The 14,751-nt window shown below is 42.1% G+C and overlaps 1 pseudogene; it reads right to left on the bottom strand.

Moving 5' to 3' along the window:
* Positions 1-14,312: 14,312 nt before the first annotated feature.
* Positions 14,313-14,431, bottom strand: LOC134937582 (5S ribosomal RNA; annotated as a pseudogene).
* Positions 14,432-14,751: the final 320 nt, after the last annotated feature.

Consider the following 14,751-nt stretch of genomic DNA (forward strand, 5'->3'; position numbering starts at 1 on the left):
ACTCAGGAAAACTCACAGTGCTGACAAGCTGTTTAACTCAGTGAGTAAAAAGACACGGGATCCGGGACAGATGGCAGGGGTAAGTCACCAAATATGAAACCTACAGTCAGGATTGTGACACAGAGCTGATAGGATTCCTATTGACTCTGAACTTGTACGCCAGATAGCCAACAGTGGAAAGTATTTTCGGTACCAGTTTACACGTGGAAATAAAACCATGTGGGTTGGAAAGGTATCGCAGGGGTATTGTGCCCATATCATCCAGCCCGATACTTGTACTGAGCAAATGAGAGAACTAGGGATTGGTTTCTTTACCTGGAAAGTATGCAATATGGTGATGTTATATTTTGTCCCCTACGTTCTCCCAGATGATGCCTATTTCATATATGGGAGGAAAGCATACAAGTGGCTTACTCCGAGCTCTGAGGGATTGTGTTACATTGGAAGGGTACTACCAAAGGTCATGACCATAACCCACAATGAAATGAAATACGTTCACCGCAGTGCTCAGACTCCTTATACTCATACCCAGTATAAACACATCATCAAGACACCTCATAGATAGGGCAGAGCACGCAGCCTCTGATTTGATCCAATAATCCACCGGGATTCAGTTCCTTCTGGCATTAGCTATCACCCATACTGCCAGAGGAACTATAAATTATAGGTACATCCATGCGCTAGCAAATTTGATAGACAATATCACCGAGATGTATGATGACACCTTCAGGTATACGGGAAGGAAGTTACAAGCCTACAAGAAGGAACTGATCCAGCACAGGATGGTCCTTAATTACGTCACAGCCGTGACAGGTGGGTACTGTGTTACCCTGGCAACTCAATATGGTGTGAAGTGCTGTTCATATATTATGAACAGCACTGACGACCCCATGGAGATCATCGATCAGAAGATGGACGAGATCTTACAGTTGAAGTGGGAGTTCAGGAGGAAGCACAACCTTACCTTAGCGACTGTGGGTAATGAACTGACCGGCTGGGTCTCGTGGTTGAACCCACGTAAAAGGTTCTCAGGGTTAGGAGAGTGGGCTCAAAATGTCATTATGAGTGTGGGGAAGTTTCTCCTTTGTATCCTGGGAGACATCATAATTATTGGTCTGATATTCAAGTGTGTTCAAATTCTAACGCGGCACAAGCGCAGCACAAATTTGATGAATCTAAGGAGCGAGGGCGCTGTTACAGCAGAAGATTTAATTTATGACCCCTCAATAGAAACTGTGATAAGATAAGGATTGTAAAAATGAATTTCATGGCCTGTTTCTTTCACCCATTTTTCTCTGTCTCCCCCTCTGCCCAGATACATCCAACCGTAAAAGACGTCAGCCCTACCCAATGTTTATGTGAATGTATTTTTATATATGTGTCTTCTCTTCAACTCTGCAACCTCCGGTTAATGGCACACATAGTCAACAGGTGTTATCCACATTTACTAGCACTCGCATACCTTCCCCCTCCATGTATCAACAACTAAATGTGCTCCCCATTTGTTGGTATTAAAAGCCGAAAAGAGCTCGTTAGTGTTTGTTTGCCCATTTACAGACCCTTAATATGGGATGAGAAGGATTTAATGTACACTTTGCAATACCTCTAAGCTTATTTAGAACATATACGGCATGATGATACATGTCCCTCAGACATTGGTTCATACATATGCTTTTTACTATCCCACTAGGCTATACATTTCCCACCTACAACTCTCCCCGATCATCCAAGCTTTTGTATATATTGCATAGGTAATATTTTTTTCTGTTTATTGATTAGTGGCAGTTATTGATGACTGCCAAAGGGTGGACTTTCGAAGTCGGAAAATATTACAGTACACATATCACATACAAACATCACACAGATGGCCTCCGTGCGCATACTTATTCTGCCGTGCATACATATTCGCAAATTGCATATGATCGCTCACACGGTCATGCGTGTTAGTGCTTGGTATGAGTAATTACGGAGGCATTTGTACTCGCATGGAAAAGCCACAAAGACATATTATATATTTAATCCATATAATGCATAAATCACCCACTGTCTGCTCATCCTTCTAATAGCATGAAGATGGTTCACACATAAATTATCCTCCCAGAAACTCTAATACAATGTACCAGACAGCCTTGTTTACGCAAAGCTTTGAAATCCTATGAAGAAGGCAAATACCTTTGGTTACTCCCATTGTTCTAGAGTTGTCCAGTATCTGTCGAAGACAATAAATACTGGTTTGTCATTGTCTTATCTGAAGACAGGACAAACAAAAAAGACAATATCCAGGAACCTAGTTTGAAGAGAAACTCAATTTGCAATAGCTGACAAATTACAAACCAGATATTTAGATAGCTAAGGTGATTCATGGTCTGAATTCTTGGAAATGTGTGTGTGTGTGTGTGTGTGTGTGTGTGTGTGTGTGTGTGTGTGTGTGTGTGTGTGTATATATATATATATATATATATGTGTTCCCTAACAAATTGTAATAACAAGAATGTGTGTGTGTGTGTGAACCTAGGCTGAGGAGAAACTCAATTAGCAATAGCTAACAAAAACACAAACCAGAGACATTTAGAAATCTGAATTAATAACATTCATAGTCTAAACTCTTGGAGATGTATATATTTGTGTGTGTATATATATATTGGGAAAAGCAGATAAGATCAGAGCGACCATAGGTGGTACAAATCCTAAGTGACTATACGAAGGTTTTTATAGTCACTTAGAATTTGTACCACCTATGGTCACTCTGATCTTATCTGCTTTTCCCAATTTCTACTTATCCTGCACACATACAAGTGCGGGTTGTAATTAAGATCTAGCAGACGCCCCATAATCAGAGGGGAGTGGTGTATAGTGACTAGATGTTTTTTGGGGTACATCCATAAACGACATACTGTGAAGAAATATTTTTATACTGTATCTTTGGCGCTGTTAGTTCACCCTATACACACATATATATATATATATATATATATATAATTCCTAACAAATTGTAATAGCAGGAGTATGTGTGTGTGGGTGTGGGTGTATATATATATTGATAAAGCTAAATATTTATCGTGTATATGACCCTTTATGAGGTCTAAGAACACTGTACGCTATCTACGTAAGAAGTACCGTAAGGGTGCGCAAGTTGCGTATCGATCGCTTAGCCGTGATCGAGACGCTCAGGCGTCACGTTCACTCACGGCCAAGTGATCGCAGGCAGGCAGACTATTCGCTGTTGACTTATCGTAATGATTCGCTATAGCGTAGCGGCGCTCGGGACCACGAGGAGATCACCAGCGATGCAGACGCTCACAACGTTAAACCTTTATATCTATACCTTTAGTAATGAAATACACAGCAAACCTTAATGTAGAGACAAAGTGTAAGTGCAACCTTGTGTAACCTGATTAACTACAAAGCTGCTTGAGCGTCACCGATGCTCAGGGAATACTTAACACTATAAAGAATACACAGATACCTGGGCTTAGGGTCCGAAACCTATTATATGTATTATGACTATTATACTTGCAAAAAGAATCACAGTACAAAGCATACACTACAATATAACATAAACCAACTAACCAGATAACTACACAGGGAAATACAATACAATTAAGTCTAATCAAGGAAAAATACGAGAGAAAGAGAAGAGAGGGAGAGAGAGAGATGGCTCACAGTAAGACAATATGATTACGGAGAGAACTTACGCACAAGGGGAACGATCGCATGCGCCTCGATATCCAGCTCCCGATTATCAGCAATGAGAACCGTTGAAGAGAGTGAAGTTGGATATGGTCGGCCTGCTATTTATGCCCCACACACAATACAATTCAATGGTCCCTACAATCTCAGTGTTCATTGGACACAGGAATTCGGCTCTGTATTATAACAAAAGGTCATAGGTTGATTCATACAGGTGGGCTGTGACTATTTCCAACCGCTCAGGTGGGAGGGAAACTGGGTTTCCCGCCGCATGGGTAATAAAGTGCAAATAAAGTAAATGTTCATAAACTTCTTATGTCCATAACTATTCGCACGAGCGATTGATCTGCTTCAAACCAACACCGGAATATTTCTAATTAAATATTCTTCCGATGGATACTAAACACCACTGTATTACTCCTATCTGACCCTTCGTATCAAACAAAGAGGGTTTCCTCTGTTCATAAACATTCTATATTAACCAAACTTTCAGAATCTATCAAAGGGACCATGATCTATAAAATACATTATTTGTGAAAATATGTAACGATTGAGTCGCACGCTACGACTACACAAACTTTACCGTAAATACGCATACCGTGCACCAGCGGGTGCACGCAACAGCGGGTATGCGCCTTCACGGGAGAGCGCACGCATGCGCAGCGCGGACCAGTGTGAGGTGCAAATATGGCAGTGTGTATAGAGATATTTTTCTGACTTTGACAATATATATATATATATATATATATATATATAATATGGATATATGTATATCTTGAGGATGGAAATAGATAATCATATCATGTGTGGGATCATATTGTTCAGAGTCACATAAGCATTAATCTGGTGGGTATAAGAATATTGTTACATATTGCAACAATAAGTTATTAATAATACCAGATTTATGTATGATTAATGTGATGGGTTTAACTAGTCATGGGGCGGGAACTCAGATGCAAACAACAGAAATCACATCTCAAGTCTAAGCCATCGCCCACCTCTTGAGCTGACCAATGATTCCTGGTGCACAGGATATGTCCCACCCCCGAACCAATGGAAGAAGAGCACACAATGTCTATTGTATTATGTTTTGATCAACTATATTTAAAGCACAGCTGCCTAGCCGGTCGGTAATCTCTCTCTCTCTGAAGGGTCATTTTGCCTGATAGACCTGAGCACCGGGACCGCGTGGCGCTAGCGAAACCAAACATATGTACCATTGTATTGTAGCCTCTTTTCTGTTATTGTAATTGTATCTTTGTTGTAACCCCTTTTATCAATTATATGTTGGGTCGGATCCCAACTTCCTAAATACAATTGGTGTCATGTCTCCTTTCCCTGCTAGATTTGTAAGTGTATTACAGACACACGTGAAGCTGCATAGTGCTCACGGCGTGTCATTGTGTGTGTATGCACCGTGTATACTTTGTACGCCCGTCTTGGCGTTAGTACGCAAAGTGCGTACACGGTATGGGACTTTGTACGCAAACTGAGTAATAAGTACGTAGGCTAAGGATTGCATACAGCGGCCGCAGCGGCTCGATAATAAAGTGTATTAAGTGTGGTTTTAAGTATTGCTTTTAGTCCTGTAAGTAAATCAGCATTTACAAAACCGTTTGGGGATGCAGAGTTGTAAGGTGGTGACGCTACCAGCACACCAAGAGCCTGCATGGGTGAATGAAATACGTGGTGGTATGCATCATATCAATAAGAGATTAGATAAGGCTGTATCTAATGCTGCATGCTGAATATGTAGAAGATATGTTTGTCAGCATTCAGTTCTTCCATCTGCAGGCGACCCTCTCTGGGTCACATGAAGTCCATTTAAATGTTATGCCTACTGCTACTGACACGGACTCTGAGTCCTGTGTCGATGATAGGGACTCCAGGGAAATAGATCAACACGTGCTTAATATATTCTTTCCTGGCAGTCACCTGTCTTAGACAGTGCACTGTCCAGGTTGACAAATAAGGTAATTCTCCCTGCACCTGGCACGGCTTCACTAAAAGAGCCGGCAGACCGTAAAATGGGAACTACATTTAAATCCATTTATGTTGCTAATGGTACGCTGCTCAGGCCCACAATTGCTTGCACGTGGGTGAATCACGCTATTAAAAAAATGGTCAGTATGCGTGTCCTCAGAATTTGACACGATTGATAAAGATGAGATGCTCCTTAAGTTAGGGAATATCAAAGACGCTGCCGCCTATATGCTAGAAGCAATGAAAGAGATTGGACTCTTGAGTTCACAAGCCACTACCATAGCAGTATCGGCTTGGCGGGCGTTGGGGATTCGCCTGTGTAACGCGGATGCAGATTCCAAAAAGAAATATGGAGGCTCTCCCATATTAAGGGGACGGCTTATTTGGCAATGGACTGTATGCATTAGTCTTGGCGGCTGCCGAAGGTAAGTCGACATTTTTGGCCCTCTGCACCTGCAAAAAAGATCACTCTCACATGCAGTCCTTTTTCGGCCCAGTAAGTACAGCGGAAAGTTTCCCCTTATTCGCAGGACGGGGAAGAGACAAAAAGATGTCTACAACGGCTTCAGGTTCCAAGAACAGATGTCTACCCCTGCTTCTGCCAAGTCTACAGCATGACGCTGGGGTTCCCTCGTGGGAGGTAGCTCGGGCGGGGGGCACGTCTAAAAACTGCTCAGTCAGGATTGGAGTCAATCTGCCCTGGATCCCTAGGTGTTACAAATAGTGTCCCAGAAATACAAACTGGGGTTTCAAGACATTTCCCCATGCCGATTTTTTAAAATTGACCTTGCCAACGTCTCTTTCAGAGAGAGAAGCACTTATAACGGTAATTCACATTTTATGTCAGGACCAGGGCATAGTCTTGGTGCCTGGGTCACAACACAGGGAGGGGTTTATTTAATAGATATAGGTTGGAAGAACTGCGCTAATTAATACCACACAAACTATCTACGCCGGTTGCTGCTGATGTACTATTAGTAGGTGTACTACAAATCACCTATTCTAGAGAGATACAGTTGTGAAAAAGGAATAGTTCAGCGCATCCCTAGCTAATTCTTATCTGCATAGATGTTTTGCAATAAATCAATCTAGAATATTCAAAAATGAAGATATATAGAAATTGTGATATGCAAATTCTCAGAGTGTATAAAAATAAAATTACACAGTAATTAAAATAAGTAGATTCTCAGAGTTGGATATAAGATAATATATGAATTTTATTGTGAATAAAAACCATGAATAGAAAATATAAAATAAAATAAGCAATTCCTTTAAGAAATAAGTACCGGTATAGAGGGCTCCAAAACATACAACATGTAAACAATACAAGACAAACAAATAAGGAAGGTTTTTCTCCTGTGGGTACACTGACAAGCGGTTTACCCCACTAGGAATGATAGAGATTTGCAAGGCAGTGATGGTTTTCACTTAATGCCAACCAGTGTCCTTATAAGATTAACTCTCTGGTTTCCAGCCGGGATAGCCAAATCCAAAAACCCTTAATAAACTGGATAAAGTCACTCACGCTGCTCAATAGCTGTGGTTATCTTCCTTATATTCTCAGTCCTTTGGTTAGTAACACTATCTCTGCTCCTAATCATGCATTGAGGTTTAGCACAAGAGCGCTGACTGAAAAGAGGTGTAAATTGGACCTACCATTATACAGTGGGGAAATGAGGGTCCTGTACGGAGTGAGGTTCCCCAGTCCCCGAGGTGTCCATGGTAGCGGTGGTGTTCGTCTGCCGGCAGACGTCCGGACAACCCGCACTTCCGGGTGGCTGTGTGAAGTGGCTCTGGCAACTTGCTTCTAGACGGCTGTATGGAGCGGGATCCGTTGCTCCACGATCGACGCATTTCACCTTACACAGAATGCTTCCTCAGGATTGTGGAATAATGGATTAGACAAACCAACGCTATTTAAATGCTTTCCACGGGCACCATTTTACTTCCGCCCTCAATACAAATGGAATTACTGGCATCCTTGCCCTTAGTGCATCATATATATGATGAAATAGACATAAAAGACCATACACAACAAACACAAGAACACAAGAGAACACAAATAAACACGCATCTATATGGATAAAATTATTATAAATATTACTGGTATCTATATATATATATATATATATATAAGTATACTCATAGAATTTAATTTATTAATAATGCTCTATCTTTTAAATTAATAATTAATTCATTTACTTCTAATACCTGCTGCGATGTGTGTAGTACAAAAAGGGATTTAATTGGAAAACAAGATATTTTATATAACCAATGGCAGTAGAAAATATGTAGACACACGTCTATAAATCTAATACATATTCAAACATTTATTATAAATATTACTGATATGTATAATGATATCTTATATAAATAAATTAGGGAAAATGAATTTATTAATACCTTCAATTATACCCGATTAATAATTCATTTGCTTCTAATATCCGTACACAAAATATTTATTTAATAAGAGCAAGAGATTTTATCTATCACAAGTGGCAGTAGAAAGCATGTAGTTTTTTTGTATAGTTTAAAAATATATATATGTTAAGTACCAGATGTGCGTAAATAATAGAGAGGACCACATGATAGACAGATTAATAAAATATAAAGACATGATCTAAGGGTAGGTACAGGGGTGGTTTTAAAACCTAATTTTTAGATATTGTTTATGGCTACCTATTTGTTTTCATCTTAGAAAGGGTATGATTTCCATAACCAGGTTAAGTCCCCTAGGCGCCATAGTACCCATTTCATATATCATCCTTGTCTCTTCTTTTGATAGGATATCTTCTATATTTCCACCCCTCAGGGGTCTTCTGATCTGCTTCAGTCCAATAAATTGCAAAAGTCTCTGATCTGAGTTATGTGCTTCTTTAAAATGTATCGGTATACTATGATTTGTGCGTTCGTTCTTAATATTACATAAATGTTCTTGTATCCGGATATGTAATTTTCTCTTTGTTTTGCCAATATACTGTAGGCCGCATGGGCACCACAGCATATATATGACTCCAGAGGTATGGCAACTCAATCTCTCCGTGATGGTAAACACTTTCTCATTGGATTTAGATGTGATAGTCCTGGTTGTTTTTGTTGAGTTCTGTCTAGTTTTCTTACAGGCTGTACAGATACCACAACGTGAGAACCCCTGATTATTCAATACTTTCTCTGTTTTCAATGTCGAAAATTGACTCCTAACCAGAGAAGTCTTAAGGGTGGGTGCTCTTCTCTACACCAAACGGGGGCGAGAAGGAATTTCGTCTTTGAGGTCCTCATCCGTCTTTAAGATATGTCAATGGCGCTGGAGACTGTTTTCCAAAAGTTTACTTTGAGTTGAGTAGTCAGATATGAAGACCACATCTTTTGGGCCTTCTACTTGTTTGACCTTATATTTCAAAAGGTCATCTCTCTCCATTCTGCTGATTTTCTCTTTCTCTTTTTCAAGGTTTATCACATTGTAATGTTTCGCCTTGAAGTTATCCAACATAATTGACGACTGTTGTTCAAAATCAATTGGTCTGGAGCAATTTCTCTTCACTCTTTTGACCTGCCCCCCAGGGATGTTGGTTATCCAATTCTTATGATGGTTGCTCCGTGCACTCAAATAACCATAAGGGTTTTCACCATGATGTTGGTGGAGATGATGGTTCTCCCGCCTCAAGAAGGAGTCAATATAATTCCTTATCTAGAAGATCTCCTGATAAAGGCGAGATCAAGTGAGCGTTTAGTACAAAACATCGCACTTTCCCTGTCCATACTTCAGTAACATGGTTGGATTATAAATTTTCCAGGAAAGATTATTTGTCTTTCTTGATGATTATGGACAGGGTAGTTCAGAGAGTTTTTCTTCCGGTGGAAAAGGCTCTGGAAATCCAGAAAATAGTAATACTAATTTTGAAACCATCAAAAGTGTCGATCCATCAGTGCAAATATGGTGAAGGCCTACGAGGCCATACCGGTTGGCAGGTTCCATGCCAGAGTATTCCAGGGGGACCTGTTGGTAAAGTGGATCCCACCTACACAGGCACCGGAAGATAGTCCAGTTGTCGAAAGCCAGGATTTCACTCCTGTGGTGGCTACACGGTTCACATCTATTAGAGGGATGCAGGTTCGGAGTTCAGGACTGGGTCCTGGTAACCACGGATACAAGTCTCCGAGAATGAGGAGCTGTCACTCAAGGAAAAGTTTCCTCGGAGAATGCTAAAGTCAGGAAGCCTGCCTTCGCATGAACTTGCTGAAATTGAGAGCCATTTACAAAGGTCTTCAACAAACGGTACATCTTCAAGGTCATCCCGTGCAGATCCAGTTGGATAATGTTACGTCCTTGGTGCTCTGAACAAAGAGGTATTGCATAGAAAGTCCAGAGCACAAGAACATGACGCTGAAATGATGGCCGGGTGTGATGGTAACCCCTAGCAACCTACCTCCGTTGTCTCACCCTCGTTGTCCGTTTACGCATGCGAGGCTATGGTTTCTTGGGCCCACGGCAGCTGCGTTTGAAGGGTGGATTATGTCTGCCCAACTCCGATGCCCCCAGGTCTTAATGTGAGACAAGCCATAAACTGAGACGGGATGATAACAAGGGGACCTCTAACTAAACCAAACAGAGAGCTAGGGGCTACAGAGAGACATAAAACTAAACGTATATGCGGCACAGCCGCCAGGATAAACACAACAAAGGAAATGCTGTCCACACGCCGACACAACACTGTTGTGTACCAACGGTGACAGCATATGCAGAACCCTCTGCAAAACACCAGTAACAAGTATAACTAAAGAATACAACGGCCTAGGCCGATGGACGCGGTAAAGCCGCTACTCATGAAACCGGTCCAAATACTGGCAAACGGACAGGAACCCCTAATGTAGCAGACACAGGCTCTCAGAACCAGAGGACAGGCAGAATCCTAAACGACAGACCAATGGACACCAAGAAGCCAGATCCTCGATCAGGCACAGACAAAGCCACAGGACTTCTGGACAGGAATACTTCAAGGCAGGACACTGGATCAGACCCTGGATCAGACACTTGATCAAGGCTGGAAGCAGCTAGACAGAAACTGATAGACAGAAGCTCAGAAACTGGACAGGAACTATCACCGGTGTCTGTGAAATGCACTGAGACAGAATATAACAGGCAGCCCTCCAATAGCTGCAGAGAACCTAATTATGTTGTGCAGCTGCCCTGTTGCACAACTGACAGGTGCAATTAACAGACAGGTGAGGCTAAACACATGGGAACAGGCTGCAATTACACAGACTCACCACCGGCAGCAAACAAGAGTCTTCTAAACCAGAGAAAAGGGAAATCCTGGCCTGCAAGAGAACTAACACATAAAATACATAAACGGAAAACAGGAATGAACCACTACCTGTGGTTCATAACAGATAATGTAACAGCAAGGCGGAATGAAAAGCAGAGCGGAAATGGCAGAGGTGACAAAGGTTCTCCTCTGGGCAGGAAAACATGTAAGGGCTATGTCGGTAATTTTCATTCCAGGAGTGGACAACTGGGAAGCAGACTTCCTCAGCAGACACGATCTCCAGCTGGGAGAGTGGAACTTCCACCAAGAAGGCTTCGCAGAGGTGACAAGTCTTTGCGCAGTTTCTCAAATAGACGTGATGACATCTCATCTCAGCGAGAAGCTTCAGAAATATTGTTCCTGGTCAAAAGGCCCTCGGACAATATCAATAGATGCACTGGTGACCCAGTGGCTATTCCGGTCAGGGTATGTATTCCCTCCACTTCCATTGTTCCCAAAAGTTCTCGGGATCATAGGAAGAATGAGGTTTCGGGCAAAAATTTCATGGCCCAGACTGGCCAAGGAGGGCTTGGTGCCCAGATTTTTTAGGAGTAAAAAAAACAAAAAACGATCCTGGACCTCTTCCTCTTCGTGAGGACCTACCACAGTAGGGGCTGTGCGTGTGCCTGGACTTACCGCGGCTACGTTTGATGGCATGGCTGTTGAGCGCCAGCTTCTAGCCCGAAAGGGTATTCCCAAGGGAGTCTTCCCCACTCTTATTCAGGCCAGGAAAGGAGTAACATCTAAACGTTACCACCGTCTTTGGTGAAAATATGTGTCTTGGCGTAAATTCTCGAAAGCTTCAATGGAAGAATTTCAGTTAATGTGTTTTCTCCATTTCCTACGGGCTGGAGGGAATGCAACATGTAATTGGACTCCATTAAGGTCCAGTTTTCTGCATTGGCAATTTTCTTTCAAAAACTATTGGCTTCCCTTCAGGAGGTTCAGTCTTTCGTGAAAGGCGTGTTGCGCATCTACCTTCCATTTGTGCCTCCAGTGGCACCTTGGGTTCTTAATGTGGTGTTGCAGTTCCTTCAATCACGTGGGTTTGAACCTTTACAGAAGGTGAAGTTGCTGTTTCTTACTTGAAAAGCGGTCATCCTGTTGGCCTTTGCATTTGCTAGGCGGGTGTCTGAGTTGGGGGCCTTATCTCACAAGAGCCCTTCTTTGATCTTCCATGAAGATAGAGCGGAATTGAGGACACGTCAGCGTTTTCTACCGAAGGGGTTTTCCTCTTTCTTCGCTGAGTCAAAGTCTCTGGATGTGGTTAGAGCTTTGAAAGTTAAGTCGCATGGACGGCTCGGATTAGGGAAACAGAGGCTCTGTTTGTCCTGTAAGTCCCAACAACATTGGGTGTCCTGCTTCCATGCAGATTGTTACGCACTGGATCTGTAATGCGATTCAGCATGCTCATTCCACGGCTGGATTGCCGTTACCGAAATTGGTGAAGGCCCATTCTACTAGAATGGTGGGCTTGTCCTGGGCAGCTGCCCGGGGGTTCTCGGCATTACAACTAGGCTAAGCAGTGGTTTGGTTGGGTTCAAACACTTTTGAAATGTTTTGCAAGTTTGATACCCTGGCCGCTGAGGACGTCATGTTTGGTCAATAGGTGCTGCAGAGTCATCCGCATTCTCCCGCCCGTTCTAGAGCTTTGGTATAAACCCCATGGTTCTTGAAGGGTCCCCGGCATCCTCTAGGACGTATGAGAAAATAGGATTTTAATACCTACCGGTAAATTATTTTCTCTTAGTCCGTAGGGGATGCTGGGCGCCCGTCGCATTGCGTACTGTATCTGCAGTTATTGGTTGTGGTTACACACAGGTTGTGTTACGATTTTTGTCAGCACACTGCTGAAAATTCTTCATGCCATTGGCTTGTGTTCTGTTGAATGCCACGTTTTGCGGCATGCTTAAGGTGTGAGCTGGTAAGATACTCACCGTGGTTTAACAATAAATCCTTTCCTCGAAATGTCCGTCTCCCTGGGCACAGTTCCTTAAACTGGAGTCTGGAGGAGGGGCATAGAGGGAGGAGCCAGGTCACACTATTTAAAAGTCTTAAAGTGCTTATGTCTCCTGCGGATCCTGTCTATACCCCATGGTTCTTGAAGTGTCCCCAGCATCCTCTACGGACTAAGAGAAAAGGATTTACCGGTAGGTATTAAAATCCTATTTTCTCATATTGTAGCATACTGTATGTGTGTTTTCTCCTATCTGTGCCTATGTGTGTGTATTTTCTATCAGCGCCTGTGTGTGTGTTTTCTCCTATTGGTGCCTCTGTGTATGTGTGCTTTCTTCTATCGGTGCTGATAATGTCTATTAATTACCATTAAACATAAGCTATACACTATTACGGACTGAGTACGCTATTTGCGTACTAAGTTCCGTAAGGGTACACACTTAGCGTAACAGACGCTACGCCAAGGGCGCGATGCACGAGCGACACGTACGCTCACGGCTAGCGGTACGTACCTAGCACGCCATTGGCGTACAAAATATCGTATTACTACGCTAATAGCGTATGAGACGCTGCGCCATGAACGTGGAACACGAGCGGCACGGACGCTCACAGAATGGTATGCAGTAAACCTTGTTAATACAACACAGTACTAATATGCTTGTACTCTAAACCTTAATAGTAAAGTACTACAGTGATGTAATGCTGGAAAACCTTAACAATGTGTATACTGTTTGAGCGATTGAAACGCTCAGAAAGCCCCTTGCAGAAATGTGAACACTTTAAGGAAAACGATTTACAGACTCTTGTGTGGGTGCACTCTTGTTTTAATTTGTTTATATGAAGATATTAAAACATAACTTTTATTATCTAATTATATTAAGAAAAAATCCACATTTGTATAGTCCACCACAATTAATCAATAGAATGTATTAGTACACATATATAACTATATATAATTCAGCCCGCCAGCATCCCTGGGAGATGCCATATCCAAATGATGTGGCTGATCAGTCTAGAAAGATTTAGAGTAAGTATAATAAAAAACCAATCATTTAAAAATTGGAAAAATTTGGAAATGTTCTGGTTAGTCTATGCTAATAAACTTCAGGAAGGATGTGGACACTCTGGTTCCACACCCTGATCCTATCCCACCAGCACAAGCTCAGCTTGTATTAATAGGACCTTCAGCGGTCAGTGAACAGGAATATTATAAAGAGTGTAAATCCTTAATGGTATTAACAATTGTCGGATCTGTGACATATCAGGGAAAACGGTACTTGAGAAGATATTGTAGGTCAAAGATATAAGAATGAGCAGAAGACATGATTAGAGGAAAAAGTGGTGATCCTGCTGTTGGTTTAAAGTCGAGAAGGTCACAAATTACAACACCGGGTATTCTCTGGGGGTCACCCTCACAGATACTGACCCAGCCCACCACCGTTTTGCTTCCAAGATCGGACGAGATCGGGCTCTGTCGGTGGGGTATGGTAGTAACTACTTGGGCCTGCTATAACCGACTACCAATGAGAGTGCACCTAAGGAAGATTTGAGAGAGAGAGACAGAGAAAAGGGGCGGATCTGCTGTCTACGTTAGGCACAGGATGAACCTGTGGATCATAGATGAGAGTCCGCGGATATATTGAAGTGGAGAAATAGAAAGAGAAGGGTGAAGAAAAAAGAAAAAGAAGAAGAACTATATAGGGACTATGACAGATATTGGTCCAGAATTCTGTCAAAATTGAGGTAGTTATGCATAGAGCTGAGTACCTAGTATATTTGGTAATCACTCTTATTTAGGACAATCAAAAGAAAAAAA

The sequence above is a fragment of the Pseudophryne corroboree genome, chromosome 6 (genome assembly GCF_028390025.1).
Source record: "Pseudophryne corroboree isolate aPseCor3 chromosome 6, aPseCor3.hap2, whole genome shotgun sequence".
In the NCBI taxonomy this organism is placed as follows: Eukaryota; Metazoa; Chordata; class Amphibia; order Anura; family Myobatrachidae; genus Pseudophryne; species Pseudophryne corroboree.